At 48.7% G+C, this 26,553-nt stretch overlaps 1 protein-coding gene across 50 annotated transcripts in view; it reads left to right on the top strand.

Moving 5' to 3' along the window:
- Positions 1-926: 926 nt before the first annotated feature.
- The window catches only part of SORBS1 (sorbin and SH3 domain containing 1), a 240,825-nt gene continuing 215,198 nt past the window's right edge, over positions 927-26,553 (top strand). For all 50 annotated transcript variants that reach the window (XM_005671335.4, XM_005671334.4, XM_084994930.1 and 47 more), the window contains exon 1: positions 927-1,020. The gene's annotated coding sequence lies outside the window, so the exon portion shown is untranslated. The remainder of the gene's footprint in view (positions 1,021-26,553) is intronic.

Genomic DNA, 26,553 nt, shown 5'->3' with positions numbered 1-26,553 from the left:
TTTACCACTTGAAAAATATGAACTAGTAATGGCGACTCATAAAACAATGAGGATTAAATGAGAGAAAAGCTAGGAATCATTAAGTAAGTATACTGGGTGGTATACAGTATAATAACGATAGCAGCAAACATTTATGAAGCATGACGGCCAGACACTGATCAAAACGCTTTACACACTTGAACAATATTAATCTTCTCTATATCCTACAAAATTGGTACTGTTACTATACCATTTTATTTTTATTTTTTTGTCGTTTTGCCTCTTTCTAGTGCCGCTCCAGCGGCATATGGAGATTCCCAGGCTAGGGGTCTAATCAGAGCCACTGCAACGCGGGATCCCAGCCGCGTCTGCAACCTACACCACAGCTCCCGGCAACGCCAGATCCTTAACCCACTGAGCAAGGCCAGGGATTGAACCCACAACCTCATGGTTCCTAGTGGGATTCGTTAACCACTGCGCCACGATGGGAACTCCTACTATATCATTTTAAAGATACGCAAACTGGGACACGGGGTTAAGAAGTTATATGCACTCAAGACAGGTTAGCTGTTTTTTTGTCTAAGATTCCTTCCCAGTTTCCCGTGGGCGACCCCTGTGTAGGACCAGAGGGAGTGTCCCGCCTGCCTCCCGCCCAGCTTGAAGCCGGCCAGGACGGAAAGGGTTACTGGGACCGCGTGCACGTTATCGGCTGGAGATCCGCGGGCCCGCGCCCAGGGCTCACAATGTCGCGGGGCTGGGCGGTGCGGCGCTTTCTCACCTCTCATTGGCGCACACGCCCCTTCCTGTCACGGCCAGGCCTGGCCCCGCCTCCTACCACCGCCCGCCGCCCAGGCGCCGCGGGAGTGGACAGTTCCAGACGCATGCTAATGAGGGGGCGGCCGCCGCAGCCCATTGGCCGGTCGCGGAGTGTCGGTGAAGTCAGCCTCGAGTCCCAGAAAAACAGAGCGGGGCCAACTGCAGCGTGTAGTGCGAGTGGGGCAGGACGCGCGCAGCCAGCCCGCCCGCCCGGAGACCCGCAAGGTAAGCCCGCGCCAGCAGTCCCTCAGCCCGAGCTCGCCTGATCTGCAGCGCCAGCGCCGTGGGCGTGCGCCGGCCCGGCCCCCGCGGGCGGCGCCTTTGTTCCGCGCTCGGAGGAGGCGCGTTTAAAGGGCCAGCTGTTGGAAGGATTTGGGGGACCCCCTCCCCCAGAGCATCCCCCGTAGTTAGAGGGAAAACCGTAGCCCTCCTCTGCCGAACCCTCCTTCCTTCCTGCTAGGTGGATCCCCAGTCTTTAAAGGAAAGTTCTCCAGGATGCAGAGGTTCTGAGGGATTCCGGGGATTTTTTTTTTTTTTTTTTTTTGGTAGGTGTGGGTATGTGAGATCATGGCCTCTGCTAGGAGAGAACGTCCGCCGTCTTCAGGCTGGCTACAATATGGGTGGGTGGAGGAGACATCAAAGCTCGGGTGGGTTTGCGCTGTAAAGTGAAACTACCGAGGAGGGGCTCCTCTGCAACAGCCAGAGGAGGAAGGAGGGAGTGAGCGGCAGAATGGAGCCATCTCAGGTGTGTTCATTCATCAGCATCCCTGTGGGAGAGAGGGCGGCGGGAGGGGCCCAAGGACTAGTGTCGGGCCTAGGACCCGTCAGAATGAGTGTGTGTGTGTGTCGCCGTGTCCGGGGACGCCGGTGCCTGCTCATCCGCCCATGCTCCTTCATCCCCCAGAGTGACAGGCAGCATCTTGCTAGCCAGCTCTGAAATGGACAGAAAGCAACTCCTTTCTCTTAATTCCCAGGGCATCCCCAGATCTCTTCTGGTTGCTTTCCGAGGAGGCTTCCTTCATAAGCGTTAGCGCCATTCAAGATAGAGGAGGGAAAAGGCTTGAAGTCATTACGTTTTTTTCTTGGGAGTATGTGCTGTTGAAATCTGCATCCCCGTGCATCCGCTGTCGTAAGATGGCTTTGAAATTCACCAGTGCATGCTTTCTTCGGGCAGACAGAATTTATTACGCTTTTACATTGCTACAGAAAAGCGGAAAGGATCACACTGAGCGGGGCTCGTTTCATCCAGACCCAGGATTTTCCCGGCATGTTCTGGCTGAGCCTTTGGATTTTTGTTTTAAACTGAGCGCTGGGTCGTCCCTCTTGTCACAGGGCGGACCTGCTGAAATTGCCCTAATTGATTTCACCGTTGATAGGAGGGAGGTTCATTTAGAGATATCATGGAATCTGTCTGGCATGTTAGGATTTTTACATTAACCCCCACCCCCTAAGGCCAGGGAGGGCTTGTCTGTTTCCACACCCCTTTTTGGTTTTTGAGCTCCCATAGATTCAGTTTTGTGTTTTTGATTGAAAAGATGGCTTGGCGGTGATTGAGAAGGGGGTGGATTAAGCATAGGGTGATCAGCAGATGTGGAGGGCAGCCTCAACGACAGAAAACACATGCTGGACATTTGGGGACTCCAGATCTCCAGCCCTACAGGAAGGAGTAGGTGAGCTAGATGGGTGTCTACAAAGCGAGAGAGGGTGTGTGCGTGTGTGTGTGTGTGTGTGTGTGTGTGTGTGTTTGCGCATGCTGTGAGGGAGGGATAGAGGAGGATGCTGCCATCAGTTTTTCTACTCCACCCTCTTGAGGCTGCCTTAAATAGCTCCTTGCCATCCAAGCCCTGGTGTTTCAGGCTCTTGGCCTTAGAGGAGGGCCTGGAAGGTTTGGTCTGTTTGGTACCTCTGCCCTGGGCACTGTTAGTGTGGCTGGTTAGGAAAGGGTTAGTTCTCCAGAGGTTGCAGGGAGCTCATTTCTCTGCTGGAGGGCGCTGAGTTGAACTTACTCCCTGACTTCCTGGCAGGGTATTAGCAACTGAAAATAAATGCTTTCCAGCCCCTAGGGTGAAGAGCTAGGAGGGTATTGTTAGCCATCCCTTTGACACTCACCTCCTCTTGGCTCTTTTCTCCTCTTACCTGCTTTGTTTTATTCTAGTTGGAGAGTTTCTGTGAACTTTTCCAGAAGGTACTGGGAATGTTGGGAGGTGAGGTAGGAGTTATGGGAAAGGAGGAGCAGATACTTCTTCCTGGCAGAACATAGAGACCTGTTTGGCTCTCCTTTCTCCAAAATAGAGTTCCATATATAGATAGCAGAGTCTGGGGTTTTCTTTGCAGAGAATGAATGGGCAGGGTTCAGGAAGGGAAGCTTGTGTTAGGCAGCATTAGTAATCATCAGGTCATCCAAACCTAGCTCAGGACCTTTCCTGGGACTTGGAAATAGATTTTGCCATAGAGGACACACTCACTGGGAATTTGGAATTGAATCTCTCTCTCTCTCTGAAAAAGGAAACGGGTGGTTTCAAAAAGCTTTGGTGGAGGTGCTCTGGACCAGAAGCAGGACAGCTGGCTTTGATCCCAGGCACCATCCTTGGGGCTTTTGGCTAGCGCCTTCTGCTCTCTGGGGATGGGTCCTCTTTGGGCAAGTGGACGGCTTTGGAGAAGATTGTTTACTGACAGCATTACTGTTCTTAAATTCACAAGTACAGTTTGCGATGGCACTTCTAGATTCCTTTCCTGTCTGCTAAGCTGATGTTAAATTCACAGTATTGCTTGATGGCACAAAAGAAGCATTCCAAGACTCAGGCTTCTGTTGGATTCAGATTCATCTGTGCCTTGATTAGCGTGATTCGCTAGGTTTTACCATATCTAAATGATTTAGAGCTAGAACAGCCCAGAGTGAGAGGCACAGCCCCTCAGCGTAGGTGGTTGGTTGGGAAGACTAGGTGGAATGACAGAATGCTGAGGAAAGAGAGTTTCTGTAATTCATTCTCTCTTCCTGTGTATGTTTCACTCACTGCTGTATTTATGGCTGTATAGGTGAATGTTTAGATCTTTAGAACCTGAGAGTTGAAAGAGACCTCTGTGATTGCCAGGTTTGACCCCCCTCACTGAGGAGTTTGAAGGGTTGGTTGGCTTGGCCGTTTGTCCAAGGTCACACAGCTACCAACATGCAGATCCAGGCAGAAACCCAGGTGGATAGATTCTAGGTCTTGTGTTCTAGATAATTCTCTTAAGCCCCTCTTCCTCTGCTAGGGATGATATTCAGATGAGGTGGAGGAAAGCAGGGAGAAACTAGAGGCAGAAAAAGGGAGAAGTTGGGGAAACAGACCAGGTGGAAGGTTGGGGGCAGGTCAGGTGAGCAAGGGGAAAACACAGACTCCAGGCTTGGAGGAAAAAGGGGATGGAGCTGGAAGGAGGAGGCTCTATCAGCTGTGAACAAACATGTTTTCAGCCCTTACAGTGAAGTAAGCGAGGAGAGGCTTGGCTTAGACAGGAGTTGAGGTGGGTGGACAGAGCCCATCTAGGACTGGGATTGACTTGGAGTCTCTTGGGATCTCTGTTGACCCTTAGAGAGTGTGTGGTGGAGGCTGCTTCAGCTTCAGGGCCAACTCAGGGCTCTGGAACCAGTGGGGCAGGCAGAAAGAACTTGAACATCTGCAAAGTCAGGTGTGATGCTGGAGAATGCAGAGGTGGGAACCAGTGCTGCTGAAGTTCCACTTTTTGTTTTTGGAATGAATGCACAATTTAAACAAGTTTTCCACAGAATTTCTTTTCAACTCAAGCAGCATTTTCTCCTTTGACTCTGGTTGGTGCTTTGTACATTATAGGAAATAGTGTTTTCTGTGATAGTGTTTCATGTACTCTCCTTTCAGAGCAGATGCTTGGAGACGACTGAGTTACTGAACTGTATGTATCTCATCTGGAGGGAGCTTCTGGTCTGCCACCTGAGCTAAGCCTCAGAATGTTTCAAGGAGCAGCTAAAGAGCTGTGAACAGTGGTTAATCAGCTTAGTAACCGGTCAGAGGCAAAGATAAAAGGTGATGACACTTTGAAGTCTATAGCCCAAGCCAACAGCTGGCCATGTACAGTGTAATTTACTTTGGCCTGGGAGGTGTCTCTGTGGCTCCTTTAGTTGTTCGCTCTTTTTGTGTATGGTTACATATGTGTGTCTGTCTGTGCCTGTATCTTGCTGTCTTCTCATCCTTCTTTTCCCACATTGCCCTCTGTACATTTTTTTTTTCTCCTCCTAGTGTATCTTTTTCTTTGCCTTCCTCCCCCATCCTTTATTTCCTGTCAATAACATAGCTCTGAAGTGTATTTTGATTTATTTATTGTGTTACTAAACTTGCATCCTCTCTGTTCTTAATTTGAAATCAGTTGAGGTCACTTCTTTGAATGTGTATCTGTGTATTTTACACAAAAAACAAACAATTAAATTGCTTTTTAACTTCTGTGTGGCCTTCCATTGATTTCTTTTTGTCTCTTGTTACTCTTCTGTGGTCAGTAGTGGCTCTTTATAGAAAAAAAAAAAAAAAATTCCCAGCCCACTGTCATGTGGATATTATTGTTTTTATAATAAAAACAGCTACAACAATAGAAAAAGTTTCCACCCTTGTATTGTGGACACAAGGGGCACCCTTTCCCAAGAGATGTGTCCTATTTCTTGACTTCCTTCCATGGAAAGAGTATCTGCAATGTATTCTTTAACAGAGGCCTGTACTCTAGGGGGCAGGGGGGTGGGTGCTGATGGTGGAGCTGGGGTTTTATCAGTGATTCTGGTCATGCTTACAGTGGGGGGGAGGAGATGGGCAGGCTTATGGCCAAGGGAGGACATCTAGGAAAAATTTTCTTTCTCTCCCCAGGCTGAGCTAACCCTCCAGGCAGTCACAGAACCAAGACCCCTTGAAAAAGAATGAGATGCTTCTCAACTTTCCTATTATTGTTGGGACCCAAGAGGCATCTTATGGTGACACAGGGAGGGTAGGCAGCCAGTGACAAGTTGCTGGTGTGAAGTCCCAGTTGCTTTGATGGATGCATGTTGTAGCACTTTAAACTTTCTTCTGACTCTTATTAATTATAGAGGTGATTGAATCTTGATGCTCAGTGGTCAGCGGATAGTTTAGTGGGCCTCTCAAACAAGAGGTCACCTTGAAGTCTCTAGTGTTAAAAAATTCATGTGAGTTTCGTATTGTGTGATACCTCTGTGCTGGTTTTGGTATAAAAGTATTTATAATGCACTACTCTTAAAGTTCTGGTCATGCCTCAGTGGTTAATGAACCTGACTAGGATCCATGAGGACACAGGTTCAATCCCTGGCCTTGCTCAGATCCCTGGGTTAAAGATCTGACGTTGCCATGAGCTGTGGTGTAGGTCGCAGCAGACTTGGCTCAGATCTGGCGTTGCTGCGGCTGTGGTGTAGGCCAGCAGCTGTAGCTCTGATTCGACTCCTAGCCTGGGAACCTCCATAGGCAGCGGGCGTGGCCCCCAAAAGACAAAAATAAAAATAAATAAATAAATAAATACAATACGCTACTGTTGAGTACAATTGCCGGTACAGTTGTGGTTGTCTTGGGTCTTCACGTCTCCATACCCGCCCCAAATATATATAACAGGTCCTGAACCCCAGCCAGGGAAGCCAGGGGCGGGGCAGGCTTCAAAACTCATGGTGTTGGGAATGGCCCACCCAGCCTCTCCTGCTGGCTCTGTCAGACCTAGTGATGTCCCAGTTGTTCAGATCTCTTCCACCTGCCCCCTGGTCTTTGTTCCCTCACCAGAAGGCCTGTTTCTTCTTTGGCTGGCTGACTCCTACTCTTTCAGTCACCTCTCACATCTCCAAGAGGTGCTTTCTTCAGCAATAGCTAGTTCCCTGTCTGTCTTCTTTACCAGATTGTGAGATCCGGCAAGGCAGAATTTGTGTTCCATCCCTTTGAAAATGAAATTTAAGTTTGTATCAAAGTTATTTATATAAACTATATACATCTAGTTTTTGAAGTCAAATAACACTGCGAGGCTTATAAGGAAGGCTTTGTCACTCCCCCTCATCCTGGGGCTCCACTCCTCGGGGTTAGTCATTGAACATGATTTTCTGTTGCTGTAGTAACACATCACCGCCGATGTAGTGGCTTCAAGCAACAGAAATTTCTATTACAGTTGTGTGTGGGTTAGAAGTCTGGGAAGGGTCTTAAGGGCTGCCTTCTCTTCCTTGCATCTTGCCTGCATTCCTTGGCCCGTGGCCCCTCCCAGCATCTTCCAAGCCAGCAGGGGCAGGTTGCGTCCTCCCAGGCATCACTGGCGTTCAGCATCATCATATCTTCCCACGCCCTTCTCCTCCTTCCCTCTTCCACTTTTAAGGACCCTTGTGATTACTTTGGGCTCCCCCTGGTAATTTAGGAAAATCATCCTGTCTTCATTTCATTGGGATAGCACCCTGAATTCCATTTACAACCTTTATTCCCCTCTGCCATGTACCCTGTTTATGGATGCGGGGATTAGGATATGAGCATCTTCATCTTTGAGGGGCTGTTATCCTGCCTTGCTACAGGCACTTCCAACCCTTTTAGCTGTTGTTCCTGATACTGCTGTTGTCCTGCTGTGGATTAGAAGAGTCCGTATTCCCCTCTTCCCTCCTCCCCCCACCCCTCCCACTTACTTCCCTTCCTTCATGTGCTCCCAGTGTGGTTGTGTCACAGTTGTGGTTACATTGATCATCAATACTTATATTATTTTGATTGTGTAAATGGCGTTCATGGCTGAGACTTATAGTTGTCCTATAATAACATTTCCTTTCTTGTACGTCTTTTTGTCTTTTTTTTGTTTTTTAGTGTTAATAATTGCTTTTTTCTCTATTGTTTCCTTTGTACTTATGACTAATTCCCAGAGTTTTGGATAGCATTTTAAAAAAATATCTCTTTTATAACACATGTTCCTTCTTATTTTACTACAGTTTTTTTTTTTTTTTTTTTTCCCTTGGATGGATGGATTTCCCTTCTTCCCCCTCCTCTATGCTGGGCTGAGTGACCTCTAGGCCCGGGCATGACTCTTCCTGGGGATTCCCTCACCTTGTTCTAGCTTAGATGCTCTTTGTCTTGTTTCTTGATTTATTTCTTAGGAGTTTCCAAGGGAGGGTTGGGCAAGTTGATCACCTCAAACTTGCATGTTTGAATTGTTTTTATTTTCTACATTCACACTTGATTGGTGGTTCAATTTGTTTAGAATTTTAGGTTGAAAGCATTTTCCCCTGGAATTTTGAAGACATTGCTCCACTGTTTCCCAAGTTCCAATACTGATGTCATCATTTGGATGGCATTCTGATTCTTGATCATTTATGAGTAACCTGCTTTTTTCTTTTCTTTCTTTCTTGGCCACACCTGCAGCATATGGAAAGTTCCTGGGCCAGGGATCAAATCCCAGCTGCAGCTCTGACCTGTGCTGCAGCTGCAACACCGGATCTATAACCCACTGAGTGAGGCCGGGGATCAAACTGGCGCCCCTCCACAGAGACGAGCCAGATCATTAACCCACTGCATCACAGCGGGAACTCCAACCTGCTTTTTTCTTGCTGAAAGTTTTAGGATTCTCTCTCTTTCCCTGTATTTGGACTGTTTTTGCTTTAAAAATTGTGACACTGGGTCCTTGGTGAGCTCTTTTAAGCTTCTTCAACTTGGGGACATTTTCGTATATTTTTCTCTGTTAATGTCCTTTTCTCTTTTTTTTTTGTGTGTGTTTTGTCTTTGGAACTCCTGTTATTGAATGTTGGACGTCCTGGGTCAAGTTTGCAATTTTAGAATCTTCTATTTCTTGTTTTCCATTTTGCTTTTTGAGATGTATCTTCAGCTTTATCCTTTATAGGCCTTTTGAATGTTTTCTTAGGCTATCATGGTTTTGCATGCAACATTTTTGCATGTTTTACTTTCTAGAATTTCTTAGTTCTTGGAAGGTTCACTTTTCTCTCTTCCTTCCTCCCTTCCTTCCTTTCTTCCTCCTTGCTTTTTCTGAATAACATCTTGTTCTTGTTTCATGGGTGGAATAAATTCACTTATATTTGTTTCGTTTTGCTTTTGGTGTCTTTCTGAGTCCCCTTCTTTGTCTTTGTTTCCTCGCAGTCCTTTTTCTGCTTCTGTTACTGTATTTTCCATTGGAACCATCCTTCCATGTATGCTGATCCTTGACTGTCTGTTTATATTTTAAGAGTGGAGACCAAAATGCTGATTGGGCATCTGCATTGGGCAAGGAAAGGGCTGTGACCTTCAGTGTCGGGTGATTCAGTAGAGAGCCTCCCTCTTCTCTACTGGGAACACCTAGATGTCAGTGCCTATACATCTTTTCCCTGGGAATGTTGGGTTTTCCTGGAGAGGAGTTTGCCTGGGGGTGTAACAGCCTGTTTCTGGCTCCTTCTGGGAGCCTTGATGGGCAGGGAGGCTGGATACCCTGTTTGGTATGCAGACTTTCACTCAGTCTGTCTGCCTCCGTAACGTTGCCCCCCTCTTTCCCCACCTCCCTCACTGTGTCTGAATCCAGAGTCTCTGGTGTAATTTGCCTAAACAGTGACCCTCCACCTCTTGTGGCTGAGGGAGGGAGGTCCCCAGACTGAGCAGATGGCAGGAGGGACCTTGGGGTCTCATCGCTCCTTGCACTGACTTTCAGCGGGCTCCCTTCTTCCCAGTCCCCTCCTGCTTCTCCCCTCACAGGCCTTTGGTGCCTCCTGTTCCTGAGCCTTCTCCTGTTTCTGTGGCATAAGTCACCATTTGTTCTGTGGTTTTCTCCTCTACTTGGACTCAACAGAGCTGATGAAGCAGAAACCTGGATCAGCGACCACATGACAGTCAGCTCTCTGTCTTCCAGAATTCTGTTAACATATCTTGTCTGCCATTGTCTCTTTTCTTTTAAAAAGCAGATTCCTCTACTGTCCTTTTTGTGGGGCTCTGGGAGAGCAGATATATATGCGGGTGTTCTGATCTGACCGGAAGTTTGTTTTATTTCATTAGCCAGGCCTTTAAACAGGTGTCCAATCTATAGTATGTTCCCAAGAATTGTTTGTGAATGATTGGATGCATGTTTCTACGATGGTATGCATACATCTAGTCCTCGGATTTCAAGAGTGTCTCCAACATACAGTCATATAAAAATAAATCCATTGTTTATTCTGAGAGTTTAATAAATAAGCAGCCGGCAGATCCTACCACCCTCCCCATGTAGTGTTGGACAAGAAGCACTGTGAGATGGATCATAGACTGTTGGACTGGTAAGTGACAAGGCCCAGGTGCCGTCTCCAGCCCCATCGCTAGCTACCTGGGTCACCTTGAGAAGTCACTTAACCTGTCCGGGCTGTGGTTTCCTCAGCCTTCAAATGAGCCTCTGGTCAAGATTCGATTCAGTTCACTGCACCCAGTGCCTGCTGTGTGCAAGGCACCGTGCAGCCCCTGGGCCCTCCAGGTATCTCTTTAGTTCAGTATTTTGTACACTTGTCTGTTATAGCATGTGTCACACTGAATTGATCGTGTTTGGTTTATATGTCTTTCTCCTGATCATAGTTCAGTGACTTGCACAGGGCTAATACTCGGCAACTTTCACCTCTTTCTCTTTTAGACTGGGGCTCCTTGTGAGGGCTGCACCATAGCCGTGTTTGGGTGGCAGCTGTGCTCACCACTGTACCACCAACACCATAGCCATCTTTGTATCTCCTGTATCTGCCACCGTCCTTGGCCCATAGGGAATGTATGGAAAAATGTTAGATTTTTTTTTCACTTAGAAAGAGTACATCAAGGAAGTATGAAAATGTGAGTTGCTCTGCCAAAATCCCCAAACCTTGAGAATGAGGTCTCCCTTGTTGGGAGTCTAGCTGCATACTCTCTGGCTCACTTATGGAGGCTGGGGTCTTGAATGCATTAAGTCAGTGGAGATAGCAGTTCTGGGCCACAGCCTTGACACTAGTGTATTGTTCCCCCCAAATGGATCACAGTCATGTAGTTGTTTAATCAGCCTCATAGTGTTAGGAGTTAAGATTGGACTCAGACTAACTAAGGAAATGAATTACAGATCTAATTCTGTATTTATAGTTTTTTTTTTTTTTTTTAATGTTTAAGTGCTATTTCAAAACTTATTTTGGTTTTCCCAGACCTGTGAGCTAATGTGCCAGGACTAGTAAGTAGAGATATCCGGGAGATAGATGTAGCTCCGCAGAACTTTTAGAAGATTTGCCTCCGTGGCTCTTCATCTTGAGAGCTGCTCCCTCCAGTACTGCTCTGGGAGGCCTGGGCTCCTTGTCCTGTTGAGATTCGCTGTCCAGTGGGCAGGGAACCTGAAGAATCAGTGCTTGTGTGCCGATGAGGTCATATTAGGGCACCTGAAAAGTCATTGGCTTTTGATTTGTTCAACAAATAGTTACTAAGCCCCAACCACAGCCTGGGTTCTCTCTTGGGCTCTGTGAATACAGCAATGACCAAAGAGAAATGGCACCTGCCATCCTGGGATTTATAGACGAGAGCTGAGTTTCCAATACGGTAGTCCCTAGCCACATGTGTATTTGTTTAAATTAATGAAAATGAAATACAATTTAAAATCCAGTTTCTCCATCACGCTAACCTCATTTCAAGTGCTTCATAGCCACAGAAGCGAGTGGCTGCCATATGGACAGCACAAATGAAGAATGGTTCCGTCATCGCAGGACATTCTCTTAGGCGATGCTGGACCACAGAGCTAAAAGTCTCTGTTTCTAGACCAGGCATCTGTGATTAGCTTTGTTTCACAGTTGAGGCAGATGAGGCACAGAAAAGCAATTTATTTAAGGTCATGTGGCTGGATGGGCCTGAGCTGGGAGCAGATCTCATATTGGAGCTTGTCTCTTCTCTCCTGGAAGTGAGGTCGGGACCAGAGCGATTAAGAATGTCATCTGTCTGGAGTTCCCGTCGTGGCTCAGCGGAAAAGAGTCTGACTGGTATACGGGAGGACGTAGGTTTGATCCCTGGCCTCCTTCAGTGGGTTGAGGATCTGGCGTTGCTATGAGCTGTGGTGTAGGTCACAGATGCAGCTCAGATCCCTTGTTGCTGTGGCTGTGTCGTAGGCTGGTGACTACAGCTCTGATTCAGCCCTAGCCTGGGAACCTCCATATGCCCCGGGTGTGGCCCTAAAAAGACAGACAAAAAAAAAAAAAGAAAAAAAAGAATCCAACCACAGTGGTTCGGGGTGCTGTAGAGGCAAGGGTTTGATCCCCTGCCCGGCACAGTGGGTTAAAGGATCCAGTGTTGCCACAGTTGCAGTGTAGGTCACATCTGTGGCTCTGATTCAATTCCTTGCCAAAAAAGGAAAAAAAAAAAAAAAAGAAAAGAAAAAGAGTGATCTCTGCACTCAGGCTGCCTGGGCTCCCATCCTGGCTCTCCTGCTTCCTAGGGGGCAGGTTACTAGTCTGGGCCTCAGTTGCCTCACCTGTAAAAGGGAGAAAATAAGAGTGCCTATTTCACAGGACTGTCTAAGGCTTTAGACCTGTGCCTGACACTTGGCAATCACTCAGTAGTGCTGGTTGCTGTATTGAGGATGAGAAGGAGACAGATGTCATTGGAGAAATCAAGGAGGCATTTCCAAACAGGAGACCGTGAAGTGGCAAAAGAACGTTGGCAGGCGAAGCTGTGTTTGTAGAGCTGACCGACCCCCTGGAGTAGGATGCGTAACTGACTATAACTGAATATTTCTAAGCCAGGGGGCTGGTTTGATCACGTGCACTGCTGTGAAAATGCCTGCATGTTCACGAAGCCCTCCCAGCTCTCTCCTCATCACTGGTGCTCCCAACAAGAATCCTTTGATGTCTTCTTCCTCCTGGTCTACCCCTACCCACAGCCTTCTCTTCTGCCCCCGGACATTCCTCTCCACCTTGGAGGGGTGGGGGCACCGATGGTTACCACTCCCCCCCGGGGAGCAGAGGGACGTGTCAAGGAGTGCAGAAGAGAGAAGGGACCATGATTTAGTGGTTGGATCCTGGTCTTTTCCTGGAGGTTTCTATCCCTTACTGATTCCCTTGTTGGCAGGTCCATCTAAACGTAGCTTGCTGTTCTGGAGGTGCCCATTTTGGTGGACGAGGCAAAAGAGAGCTCTGCTGTTAGCTCCAGGGATGGGAGGTTCGTCATCGGAGAGGTGAAGCCCTGCCTGCCCTTGGAGCATTTGTTTGAGAAGTGTTTTAATAACCACAGTCTCATTTTATTTGTTAAACAAATATTGGTGAATGATGTAGACACAGGCCCCGCCCTCAAGCTGATTTTCTCATTAACACCCAGAGGGGCTGACTCTTGTCTTCCCTGGCAGGTTTGTTTCAGGTTTTGAAGTGGGAAAGTGTTTTGTTTTGTTTAATATTACTGCCTTTATTTTTTAACCAAGGATGCAATAAAGGTTGTTTATATTCTCTTGTTAGATACTTTTAGTTTCTTTTTAATATAAAACAGTCAGAGGTAGGAAGGTTTTAGTGGGACAGAGTGTGTGGGGGCAGTGAGGGCGCTCTTGAATTGCATAACCCATGTGGCAGGAAGTAAAGAGAGGCCGGTGATGGGCCTGCAGTCGGGAGTGTGGTAATGACAGACCCAGGAATGATCTCTGAAGGGTCTGTTTCTGGCACTTGAGATTCCCAACGTGGCAGAAAAATACTGCCCGAGTACCCATACCAGTGATCAGGAGTATTGACCTTTACCTATACCTGGCTCTGCCAATCTCATCCTCATTTGAACCCTGACTTTCACTCATCCTGGGTGATGTTCTGGCTCATGCATGGCACCTGTATCAGAAGTGGGTGCTTTGTAGATCCCGGATGTGGAAACTCATTACTCATTTATATAATGCCTTCCGCATCGATTATTAACATCTGCCCGCAGGCCCTCCTTTGAGCTTGGTTTCTCAGTATGAAAGGTCACTAGGACATACCCTGGGAAATCCTAACAGTTTCTCTCTTTGCCTGGATTCTGTGTGTGGAACCTGGCGGCTGTGCACATGAGTGCTTTCCTTGGCTGATGTGTAAATAACAAGCAATGCATTTGCAGATTGCTCTTCTCCATTTAGAGTTTGTCTTGAGTCAGGGCAGATCCAGTGTTGGGCGAGTGAGTGTTTCTTGCGAATCTTGAATAATGGTCTGGGATTTTAGTTGCTGATAGCAAATTAACAGGAGAGAACGTGTGAACATTTTCAGGGTAGGTTGCTCTAAGGGGGTCTTTCCAAGGGTGCTGTAGCATGCACACTGCGGACTTGTCTGTGCTTGGGTTCTTTTTATAGTCAGTGCCCACCAGAAGCAGGATCTGGAAGCTAAGGATGAAGTCAGAAAGGCTGGGTGAAACTGGATCTGGGAGATCTGAGTGACTGTCCCAGTGGCCCAGGCAGTGGGCTTGAGAGCAGGCCAGGGACCTGGATGGAAAAGCCAAGCAGAAGTAGGAACTGGGCTGCTTTAAGCAGGACAGAATGAATAAGGCTCCAGAGAAAGCAAAATCCCAATAGGGACAGGAAGTCGAGTGGCTGGAGAAAGCTGGGACTCAGGAGAGCCCAGGGTTTAAGCAGGTTGCTGAAAATCAGGCTGCCAGGCACATGAGCCTGGGCCAAAGTGGTCTCAGTCCTTTTGGGACAATTTTGCCTTTCCTTTGTGCGGCCTTTATGTTGGACGTGAGTGAGCCAGCACTGGCAGGTGTGAGGGGGCGAGGTCCCCCAGGAACTGAGAAATGTTAGTCATGCCTGAGCACTCATAGAAGATACGGCTCCTCTTCAAGACAGCTGCTGCGGGAGGAGGCCCCACAGCCCGCCTGCCTGCATTGCAACCCACGGTCTTGGGTTTATCCTTAATTATTAAAGTCACGAGCTATTTAAACACTCACCTGCAGCATCACTGTAAATAATTCTCCCTTCTTGGGGTCACAAGTGCTCCAGTTAAGGAAGAGGTTTTGCGGCTGTGGTTCTGAATTTCCCAGGTTGCTCCTGCAAGGAACGTATACCTGGGCAACCAAAATACCCAGAGGATGCCCTTGACTGCAGGTTACACACCTCCGCAGACCATTTGTAGATTGGCGTTTATTTTGTGTAAATCCTTAGTCCAAAGAGTATAGGGTTTTCCTTTCCATTGCAGGCAAGGAAGAAGCTGTACTGTTAGCAAATGTAAAATATTTAACACTCTCTTTAAAAAATTAAACTGCCCAGGAGCCTTTGCTTGGTGGTGCCCATGGCAACGTGCATGGCTTGCAAGAGTGTCTTCCTAGCTTTGGGGCTCCTCAGAAATGAGGGGAGCCTGCTACTGGCAGGACTGGCTGGAGGCAGAGAGCCTCAGAGGCTGGGCAAGTTAGCAGGGCTGAGTGACCCCTTCAGAAGCTTGGGGCAGTCTGTTTGGAAAATTAGAGAGGAGTAAAGGGGAGAAGAGGAACTGCCAATGTTTGGGGGCTTGTTCTCTCATTTTTGGTGTTTTTCTTTTTTTCTTTTCTATTATTATTTTTTCCATTATAGTTGATTGACAGTATTTTTTTTTTTCTCCCCCCACACCCAAGGTATATGGAAGTTCCCAGGCTAGGGATCAAATCTGAGCTGCAGCTGCTGGCCTACACCACAGCCACAGCAACATAGGATCCAAGCCGTGTCTATGACCTACACCTCAGCTCGTGCCAATGCCAGATCCTTAACCCACTGGGCGAGGCCAGGGATCGAACCACAGCCTCATGGTTACTAGTTGGGTTCATTACTGCTGAGCCAAGTTAGCTCTATTCATCCTTGAGATCTCAACTGAAGCAGCCTATTTCTGGGGAAACCTTCTCGGACCCTCTGGAGCAGATTAAACACCTCTGATTGAGGCTCTCATGATTCAGTGGTTCTGGACAGAGCATTCTTCACGGCATCTGTCTCAGCTGCTTTGATACACTTGTTTGGAAAATCATGTGTGTCTGCCCACCCGCTAGTCTGTAGGATCCATGATGACAGCGGCCAGGGCTGTTTCTATCCCCGATGCCTGGCATGTGCCTGGCCCACAGGAGGTGCTCGCTGTGAAGCAAATGGACTCATTTATTAAGTTTTCAGTTCTGTTCCAGATTCTGAGAATACAAAGGGAATCACAGACCCCTGCTGTCCTCACAGAATTCTTGGCCGAGAGCAGTGGCTGAGCTCTCAAGATTGCTATGGAGGGCCAGGAGAAAGAAAACATTATCAGTTAAAGTTCTATTTATTTTTTAACTCAAACAGAAGAAAGATGAAGCTTTCCTATTTATAGTACTCTAGATTTTATTTGAGTAAATATGCTCAAAGCTATTTTCTAATAGGAATGTGTGATCAAAATGTTTGGTGACTACTGGTCTGAAGGGAGGGTAGGCACATCAAAGAGTTCTTTTTTTTTTCTTTTTATGGCTGCACCTGCAGCATATGGAGGTTCCCAGGCCAAGGGTTGAGCAGAAGCTGCAGCTGCTGGCCTACATACACTACAGCCACAACCATGCAACCAGATCCGAGCTGCATATGTGACCTACACCTCAGCTTGCAGCTACACTGGATCCTTAACCCACTGAGAGAGGCCGGGAATCAAACCTGCATCCTCACAGACTTTATGTTGGGTTCTTAACCCACTGAGCCACAATAGGAACTCCACATGAAAGAGTTTTTATATCAAAATGTGATGAGGAGTTCCCGTCGTGGCGCAGTGGTTAATGAATCCGACTAGGAACCATGAGGTTGCGGGTTCGCTCCCTGCCCTTGCTCAGTGGGTTAATGATCCGGCGTTGCCATGAGCTGTGGTGTAGGTCGCAGACGCTGCTCGGATCTCGCGTAGCTGTGGCTCTGGCGTAGGCCAGTGGCTACAGCTCCGATTCGACTCCTAGCCTGGGAATCTCCATATGCCGCGGGAGCGGCCCAAGAAATAGCAAAAAAAAAAAAAAAAAAAAAAAGACAGGAGGAGAGCTGCTGGATGTCCCTCCTGGGAACAAGGAAATAGGTGAGACAGGGCTCCTGTCTGCAGGGTGAACACAGTCTCGTAGGGTCTCCTCCTAAAATTGTGCAGATGTGCCTTACGAGGGAGATGGTGCAGCGAGTACTTGGAACTCAGAAGAGGGTGGATATTTTGGTTAGGAGGGATCAGACCTGCCCATGTTTTCAAAAATCTGCTATGCCCCAGGTGCACAGCCCCCTCTCTTCATTGCAGAAGGGGAAGGGTAGAGAGCCAGGGGGCTGACCTCAGACTTCTTTCAAAAACCCTCTTCGGATGAGGCTTCTCCATGGCTTTCTCCTTCATCTCCTTTTACCTGGAGAGATTTTTGCTTAGTATGATTTAGAAGCACCTCTCCTCCTTCCTCTGTTTTCTGGGTCACAAAATTGTGTAGGAACAAGAAAATGGCATACGGTATGTATAAGGACACATATTTGATGTGTTCACTTTACCTGTGTAATCATACACCCCTTTCTTTTAAAGTCCCAGGGCTTGAAGTAATTATGTAATCAGAATCCACATAGTGTGGCTAGATAAGGTGTAATTAAAGAGGAAAGCCTAATTTTGGAAGAATGATAAGAGGTCATTTGACTCATGCTGGGCCCAATCCAATCTTGGAAGAACAGTGCAAGGTCACTTGGATGAACAGAGCTCGAGGCCACCCAGGAACCCAGACTGGCCTGTTGGACAGATTCTGTTCCAGTTCCCTGTGAAAGCCATTCACGGAGCATCTTTTGTGGTAAAGGGCATTGTGGGAGACCTGGCCATGAGTAAGGATGGGAAGAAGGTCTGGATCTCAGGGAGGACCCGGCCAGGGTCGGGGGGAAACATGGCTTGAGGACACCCTGGAGGTCCTAACGTGATGACTTGAAGACTCCTGCGGGTTGAAGAGGAAGCTGGGTTGGGGAGAGAGTCACAGCGCAGGTGGCATCTCAGAGGTGCCTTGAAGGGTCAGGAGGGTTTCAAGAGCAAAGACAAGAATTTTCTGGCACCTTAGAGGCACTCAATGTTTGTGGAGTGAACACCAGGCCGAGTGAGGTCGGAGGTAGAAGGGACGTGGCCATTTGTGATTTGGTGGAGAGGTAAAGCTCAGATGGTCAGCGGTGCAGTAACAGTGGGGGCCCAGAGCACAGCGGGCTGAGGCCCCCAAGTCTGGAGAGGGAGCCCTGAAGGATGACAGGATGGGGGGAAAGGGGAAGGGACGCAGTGATTTGGGCCTACAGTCTGGAGAGGGAGAGAGGAGGGGGCACGAAGGGGAGCAGGGCAAGGCCAGGTGGGCTAGAGTGTGTGACACTGGTGCCTGGGGGTCAGGGGTATGGAGCAGGAGAGGTTTGATCCAGCGGAGGAGCCCTGGTAGGTCTTTGAACAGGAGAGTGGTTTGAAAGAGGTGTGTTGTCCTTGTCCCAAGGTGGTAGAGCCCAGGCACTGAGCCCTTCTCCCCGAGGGGTTAGTGGTCTTGGTGATAAGAAGGAGGAGAGACGGGAGGCAAGGAAATGGGGTGGAGGTGACCACGTGCTTCCCGGCCTGGGAAGATGGTGATTCCTGAGACAGGAGGGGGTCCCGCTGGTGGGAAAGCGTGTGGGTGGCGGCTCGGTGGCGGCTCGGTGGCGTTTAGAGCACAGAGATCCTTCTTCCAACCCAGCCCTGCCTCTGAACTAGCTGAGAGACCTTGGCCCAATTCCTTTATCTTCTGAGCTCCTTTTTTGTTTGTTTGTTTTTGGTCAGTAGACACCTCTGTACCTTCTGGTACAAGCTTATCTCAGACAGTGGAGTCATTTCTACCCTAGGCCTTGGGCAAGGGGAAGGGTCTGGGCTGGAGATTCATGAACTTGTGAGGCTGCCCCTTGGAGGGGAGAGAAGAAACCCCGTGGCCTTTGTCTTCCTGGAGGGGAGGGGTGTGGGGAAGGGGCTCTGGGGGACCCGGTTGGATGAGACTCTCGGGGCAGAGAGGGCGCTGTCCAGACTCATCCTGCTCTGGGGGACCCGGTTGGGGCAGAGACTCTCGGGGCAGAGAGGGCGCTGTCCAGACTCATCCTGCCATCTCAGGGAGGTTAGGAGATGCCGACATAAGTTGCATATGAAGCCTAAGCCTGGTCACAGTTCCAGGTCACTGCTCCATTCTGAGGTGGAGCAGGGAAGGGGTTAATCTTTCTGAATTCACCAAAAGGAAATTCTCAGGGCAGGGAACTGGTTCTTAGGGAATTCCTTCCCCTCCACCCACCCCTCCCTCCCACCCTACTCCCCAAGCCAGTCTTTGGGATACTGTGGCCTTCGACCTTCAGAGACAGGGTCTGGGCAGAGAAGGCTTCCTGACCCTTGGGAAGGCCCTTCTAGAGGAGAATGACACGGAGTTACAAGATTTCAGATGGAGAGTCCAGAAAGGAAGGCAGATGTCTTTTGAATCCCCAGCTCTGTGCCAGGTGCTTCCATGATTTTTGTCTCATAATCTTTTTTTTTTTTTTTTTTTGTCTTTTTGCCATTTCTTGGGCCGCTCTCACGGCATATGGAGGTTCCCAGGCTAGGGGTCTAATCAGAGCTGTAGCCGCTGGCCTACATCACAGCCACAGCAACCTGGGATCTGAGCCGCGTCTGCGACCTACACCACAGCTCATGGCAACGCCGGATCCTTAACCCACTGAGCAAGGCCAGCGATTGAACCCGCAACCTCATGGTTCCTAGTCGGATTCGTTAACCACTGTGCCACGACGGGAACTCCTGTCTCATGATCTTTATATCATTTCTGCCTCTGTTAAGGCAGCAGAAACAGAGAGATGAACTAGCCCAAGCTTTCAGTGCAGGGTTTCATTTTACTCAGGTCTCTGACTTCAGTGACAACAGACTCATTTTTGTAGTCTGCAAATACTGTATTCCACTAGCTTTCAGGGGAGCTTAGAGAAAAAGGGAGAATGATTGTCTTTATGGCTCTTATCCTAGTTAAGCACTTGCTTAAAATGTGGGTCCAGCTGCCATCTGTGCTGCAGCGTTTCAGTGCAGAGCCGTATCTTGGAGCTTGCCAGGGTCTAAATCTCTCATTTGACAGATTAGGAGACTGAGGCCCAGAAGAAGGGATATGCCAAGGTCAGGAGCAGAATGGGGATGAGAACTACAAGAGTCTGGAGACTTTGAGACTTTTCTGGCCCTTTTAAGGCCTCCCTGTGGAAAAGTTTGTTTTTAGACAACAATGGAAGCCTTTGTCTGGAGAATTGGTCTGGGCAAGGTTGGATCTAAAAGATTTTGTGTGTGTGTGTGTGTGTGTGTGTGTGTGTGTGTGTGTGTTTTCTTTCCTTCACTTTAACCCCAGATGCCTTTGAACCAGCAGGAAGGATTCCTTAAGACCAAAGGTTAAGACCAAAGGCATTTAACAGGTGGAAAGGCCATAGGAAGGAGGGGGAAGATCAGAAGCCACAGAAATAGAAGACTAAACTCTAGGCTTGGCTAAAAGGAATCTTCAAATAATCATGCACGTTTATTGAGTCCTCACTGTGCTGGGCAGTCTTATGAGTCATTTTATGTATCTGCCGTGGCTTCTGCATGAGATAGCTGCTGTTTTGTTGCTCCCATTTTATAGATGATGGAACTGAGGCTCAAAGAGGCCAAGTGACCTACTTCACGTTGCAGAGTCAGTAAGACGTAGACCCAGGACTCCAGGGCAGGTCCACCTGATCAAAAGCTCTGCTGTTAACCCCTTGGGTATTTTATAGGACTGGGAGCTCCATTCACCTGAACTTTGGGGGACGCATGGAGTGGGACATTTTAGGGAGGTCCCCCTTTGGCAGTGGCTCTCAGCCAAGGCAGTTTTACCCCTATGGGATGTTTGGCAATGTCTGGCGATGTTTTGTTTGTCACAATTGAGGGGGTGCTACTGGTATCTGGTGGGTAGAGGCCAGCATGCTCCTACACAATGCAAGGCAACTCTGCCACCAAGAGTTATCCCACGCCAGAGGTCCACGTGCTGAGGTCGAGGACCCCTGCCCTTGTATCCTCAGGCCAGTGGGAGCCACCCGGCAAGCCCACTAGAAGAACTTGAACGGTTCTCTTACCTCCAGGGATTTGTGTTGTACCCTAATGGGTGTTTGCAGTTTGGGCTCCTTGCTGACTGAGCCCCTAGGGGCCAGCGTGGTGGTTGTGGTGGGTGGAGGCTGGGAGGAAGAATTCCAGCCCAGGGCTGTAGACGAGCTACAGCAGGTGAGAGGCGGGGGTGGGGTCCAGTCCAGGCTGCTGGGAACCTATTTGGCTGTTTCTCAGGGTGTAACTGAAATAAGAACTCAGATCCAGCTAATTGTCTATTTTGACTTTATAAAATGCCTTTATCAAATTATCGCTGTGACTACTCACCATCGAAATGCCTGAGAAAGGGGTACGCGTCGCAGATGCACTTGGATGTGACCGCGCCGCTGGCCAAACTCCTTTGGTACTAGTTACTGTTTAATCTAACTCTCATCTGCCCGGGCCACTCAGGGCAGAACTGCAAACACATCTGGGAAAGCCCCGGGACCCACAGGCTTTGCTTGAACTTCTCTGAGCAGTTTCATCTGCACGTTGCCTGTGGCCGGAGCCTCCCTCTTCCAGGTTAGACACAGCAACAGCGTGTGGGGGTCCTTATCTTGGGTGGTGTACCTCACCAGGTAAGACTTCTGCCTCAGCCGTGGGCCTCCCTCTTTGACCCCGTGTCAAGCTTGCCTTCCCTGCCAAGCCTCCCTTGCCTTCGGTCACCCGGGCCCCACCCCCAGACACTCTTCCCGAAGCTCTCTGGGTACGCAGCTGCCAGGTCACCTCCCTCCTCCAGTGATTCCTCTGGTCATTTATCCAGTCTTTTTTTTTTTGGTCTTTTTGCCTTTTCTAGAGCCGTTCCCGCGGCATGTGGAGGTTCCCAGGCTAGGGGTCTAATCGGATCTGTTGCCACTAGCCTACGCCAGAGCCACTGCAACGCAGGATCCGAGCCGTGTTTGCAACCTACACCACAGCTCCTGGCAACGCCGGATCCTTAACCCACTGAGCAAGGGCAGGGATCGAACCCGCAACCTCATGGTTCCTAGTCGGATTCGTTAACCACTGAGCTACGACAGGAACTCCCTATCCAGCCATTTTTAAGATTTTTTTTTTTCTTTTTAGGGCCATACTTGCAGCATATTGAGTTTCCCAGGCTAGGGGTCGAATCAGAGCTACAGCTGCCCGCCTACACCACAGCCATAGCCACACCAGATCTGAGCCTCATCTGTGACCTACACCACAGCTCATGGCAATGCCAGATCCTTATCCCACTGAGCAAGGCCAGGGATTGAACCTGCATCCTCGTGGTTCCTAGTCAGATCCGTTTCCACTGTGCCATAATGGGGACGCCTATCCAGTCATTAAATTCTCCTCTGCCTGCATCACCTTCTGACCTCTCTGGTGGTTCAGTCACTAACTAGCTGTGTGAACTTGGGTGAGTCACTTAGCCGATGGAGAAGCAGCATAATGTTGAACCAGGTGATCTCTGCTTCCTCCCAGCATCAGTGTCGCCTGCAAGTCACAGCTGTTGGAGCTGGGGTGTCTCTCTAAGGTTGCTGGAAATTCAGGTTCCCCGTTGATCCCATATAAATTTGTGGAGAACTCAGAATGTGTTGTTAGGAAACTGTCTCCAGACTAACTAAGTAAACTTTAATATTAATTCTTTACTCGGCCAATGTTTGTGGAGTAGAGTGCCTGCTGTATCTAGGGGTGTGTGGTGGGTTCAGCAGGGCTGAAAGATGGGTCTCTTGGGCATAGCCCTCAAGGAGCCCACAACCTTGTGGGCTCCTGGGTGTGTCTGTAGCCTTCAGCATATCGCCCTGGGTCCATCCTTAGTACCTGCTCCCACAGTTGTGTAGACACACACGCACAGACACAGTTCTATAAGATGTGGAGTTTTTTTACATCTTCCTCACTATGTGCCAAGCACATGACCAGCAGGCAGTAAATATTTGTTGAATGATTGCAGTAAAGAATGGCACCATCTAACTTGGGTTTTGGAGGAAGGGTAGGAGTTCGATCTGCATAGATGGGGCACTGGCGGGGGCTGGGGTGGAGGCAGGAGGAGGAAATGGCCTGAGCAAATGCACAGGGAGAGTAAAGCCCAGGGCACGCTGGGTCATGCACGTCCACCAGGATGGGACCAGGCAGGATGCAGAAGGACTGGACAGGTAAGTTGGGGCCAGAGGGTGTAGCGTCTTGGATTCAAGCTTATGATAAAGGGACTGGATTTTATCCTACAGTTGGATGACCTCAGCATCCAGCTTCCCATGGTAGCTTTGCCTGTTGCCCCAGTGTGATCGTTAAATATCCCCCTTTCACTAAATCCCTGTTTGGATGATAATCATACAGTCCTGCCATCCTAAGGGCTGAGTGGAGCCCTGAGTGGGACACGGTCAGGCTGGCCTTGGGGAGGTCAGTGCCCACAGTGTTTGGTGGGCCCTGGAGGCAGGAGAGGAGGCATCTCGAGTGCAGGTGATTCAGGCCTGAGCCCAAGGAGTTGTGGTGACACTGGACAGGAGGAGATGGTCACACAGGAGACGAAAAGCTGACGTGGTGCTGCACATGGTCTCGGAGATGACTCTGAAGCGGCTCCTCCAAAGATGGAGCTGCTCTAAAGTGCTGACATCCCAGAGAAGCCTTTTTCTACCTTCAAGTTATGACTGATACGAAAACAGTCTATGTGGTGCCTGTTTCCCGAGCAATTAAAAGCCAGAGAAGCTTCTTCCCAGCCTCCAAAACATTCTGGTGAAACACACTGGTATTCGCTTTCCTAAACCCCAGCATTGTTCTTTGGAATTTAAAATAGGTTATGAATGTGCCTGATGTCAGGGAAGATAAATCTGCGAGGAGGACTGTAGTCAATACATTTCCTTTTTAAGTAGAAACAATATAAAGAGCTGAATTCAGGCCCGAATCAATCTCACTTTGTTGCCATGATTGTGTAAAACCTGAACTGCTTTATGTCTGTCACACTGTTTATATTCCCCCAGTGTTTCCCGTCTCGGTGGGGCCCTCACGGAGTCAAAGCCTTTTTAGGCCATGCATGGCTCTCTTCTCGCAGGGCTGTTTTCTTGTCCGATACAAAACGGTGGTGCTGTGAGCAGTGATTTCATTTCATCTCTAGGGGTGCTCTTCAGGGTAGCTATTCACTGGTGCCCCCAAATGACTTTCCTTTGTCCACGAGAGTTAGAAGGCTGAATTCTTTTCTTTTTTTTTTCCCCATTAAAAAGATGAGTACATTTTAAAATAGTTGATACATACCCATGGTTCAGAAATCAAAACACTGTTAGTGTTCCCACTCTGGCACAGTGGGTTAAGAATCCAACTGTAGCAGCTTGGGTTGCGGCAGAGGCGAGGGTTCAATCCCCGGCCCAGTGTAGTGGGTTAAGTTGCTGCCGCTGTGGCATAGGTTTCAGCTGCAGCTTGGATTCAATCCCTGGCCCGGGAACATCCAAGAAACAGAAGGCGAAACTCTATGAAAATGTGTGCATTGAAAATTTTCTTTCTAACCCCCGTCATGTCTACTTCCCTTCTTCCCCCAACCTGGTCCCCATTAGGTGGCCTGGTCCCCATTCTGCCTTGCCCATGACAATCCTAGTTTATGTTCTTTGTTCTAGTGAATCATCAGTGACACCTTCTCTTATTCTCAGAAGTGTCCCAGGTTAAGAGATAAATCCCCCTAAAGATTGGTGATCACTTTTTAATTTTTATTGATTGATTTATTTATTTTAGGGCCGCTCCCGTGGCATATGGAAGTTCCCAAGCTAGGGGTCTAATCGGAGGTGTAGCTACTGGCCTACACCACAGCCACAGCAATGCAGGATCTTTAACCCACCGAGCAAGGCCAGGGATTCAAGCTGAAACCTTATGGTTCCTAGTCAGATTCCTCTCTGCTGTGCCACTACGGGAACCCCTGGTGATCACTTTTTTGGTTTCTTATGTTTTCCTTCGGATATTTCTATATGCAGATACATTCATCGGGGGGCTGACACACATTTGCCTTTGTTACTTAACGATATAGCCTATAAAACTCCATATCAGTAGAAGTGGAGTTTCCCCATTTTGTAAAACTATCTTTGGATAGGGGTGTTTGTAGAGACTGGTAGGCAGTGACCTTTCCCTTGGTTTATCAATTAAATTGCTCCTTTAAGAGTTGCTCCTGTTTACCCAGGGAGAAACAAAAGGCTGTGGGAAATAAAGCCAGCTTCCTTCACTTACGAAAGCCAGTTCAGTAGTAAACTCATCCAGGAAGCATTTATTAAGCCCCAGCTTTATGCCTAAGGTGGTGCAAGGCATTTTGGATGAAGTGGGTCCTCTTTTTATCTCCGCTTGTCCCAGTGCTTCAAGATCCAGCTCAGATGCCTCAGCCCTTCATGAAGCCTTCCCTGATTCCCTGGCCAAATCTCTTTGGCATCCCCATGTATCCACTCACCCATCCATCCATTCATTTTTCCATCTCATGAACCAGCCTTTGCTGAGTGCTTCCTTGGGCCAGGACCTGTGCTGGAGATGAACCAGATGATGAGTGCCTTGCTGTCGGAGACAGAGGCAGGCGCACCACCGGGGATTACAGTGCAGTGTCATAGCTGCAGTGATAGCATCATCATTGTCAGCTTGTGGGGGAAGCACAGAGATGGATGCCTGATTCCTGTTGAGCTGGGGGGTTGGGAGGCTTTCTGAAGACACTCGGCCTAGTGGGACTTGCTTTTTATTTTCTACTGATTTGCCTTATCTTCACCATTACACTGAGGCTCTTCATGTTCTCCTCAGCTCTGGACCCGTCTCCTGTTACTTTGACCCCTGGTGTGGTGCTCTGCATTTTTAGCCCCTCAGATATTTATTAAGTGAGAAGAGAAGCCAAGATTAGTTAAGTAGACCTAGCCTCAAGGATCTTGTCATCAAAAAGGGTAGGTGAGATGTTCTTTGCTGGCCTTGACCTTCATGGTTTATCTAGGCAGCTGGTATCCTCAAAGTTCCCTCCAAATGGGAGTTCCTGCCGTGGTGCAGTGGTTAACGAATCCGACTAAGAACCATGAGGTTGCGGGTTCCATCCCTGGCCTTGCTCAGCGGGTTAAGGATCCGGCGTTGCTGTGAGCTGTGGTGTAGGTCGCAGATGAGGCTTGGATCCTATGTTGCTGTGGCTCTGGCGTAGGCCGGCGGCTATAGCTCTGATTCGACCCCTAGCCTGGGAACCTCCATGTGGTGCAGGAGCGGCCCAAGAAATGGCAAAAAAAAGATGCCTCTAAACAGAGGCTGGCCTCTCCCTTCAGTGTTTTTTGTTTGTTTGTTTGTTTGTTTTTTTCCATGCTAAGCAGTCTTTGTCCCACTCCATCTATTACCATTGCCATGGTGAGAAACCCCCAGACTCTGACTAAGGCTGGAGAGAGAGAGCTGCGTAAATGGAGCCCATAAATCCCTCTTTGGTCTTGATTTCCCTCTTGGCAAGAGGGTGGTTGGGGCGCGAGCCCTGAGGACACTGCCTCTCTGACATTTCAGAAACAATGCTTTCAGGAATCAGCCTTCTGCCTCATATCTTCTCCTAATAAATCCAGCTTCCCTTGCTGTTTCCTGGTGCCACAGGGGGTGATCAGTGCACGATAAGAGATAGCCAGGCCAGGAAAATGACCTTTTCATAAAGTGGAAAGGGCCACTGGGAGAGCGGGGATGGCCGGACGTGTGGCCGTGAGCCGTGTGCTCTGTGCCGTGATTGGCATTGAAAGGAGTTTCAGGTAGTGGCTCCAGCTGCAGCTGCAGAGGAAGTGAAGAGAGTTGGGTTGTCACGGAAGGGGGTCTGGCTCAATGTTAGTTGATGTTTCCCTAAAACTCTGCAGAGCAGCCTTTCGTGGGAAGAG

Source organism: Sus scrofa, chromosome 14, assembly GCF_054392235.1.
Source record: "Sus scrofa isolate SSC_HxYL_T2T_F1_AM1 chromosome 14, Sscrofa_HxYL_maternal_Yorkshire_Landrace_v2.0, whole genome shotgun sequence".
In the NCBI taxonomy this organism is placed as follows: Eukaryota; Metazoa; Chordata; class Mammalia; order Artiodactyla; family Suidae; genus Sus; species Sus scrofa.
This window is presented reverse-complemented; position numbering and strand designations above follow the sequence as displayed.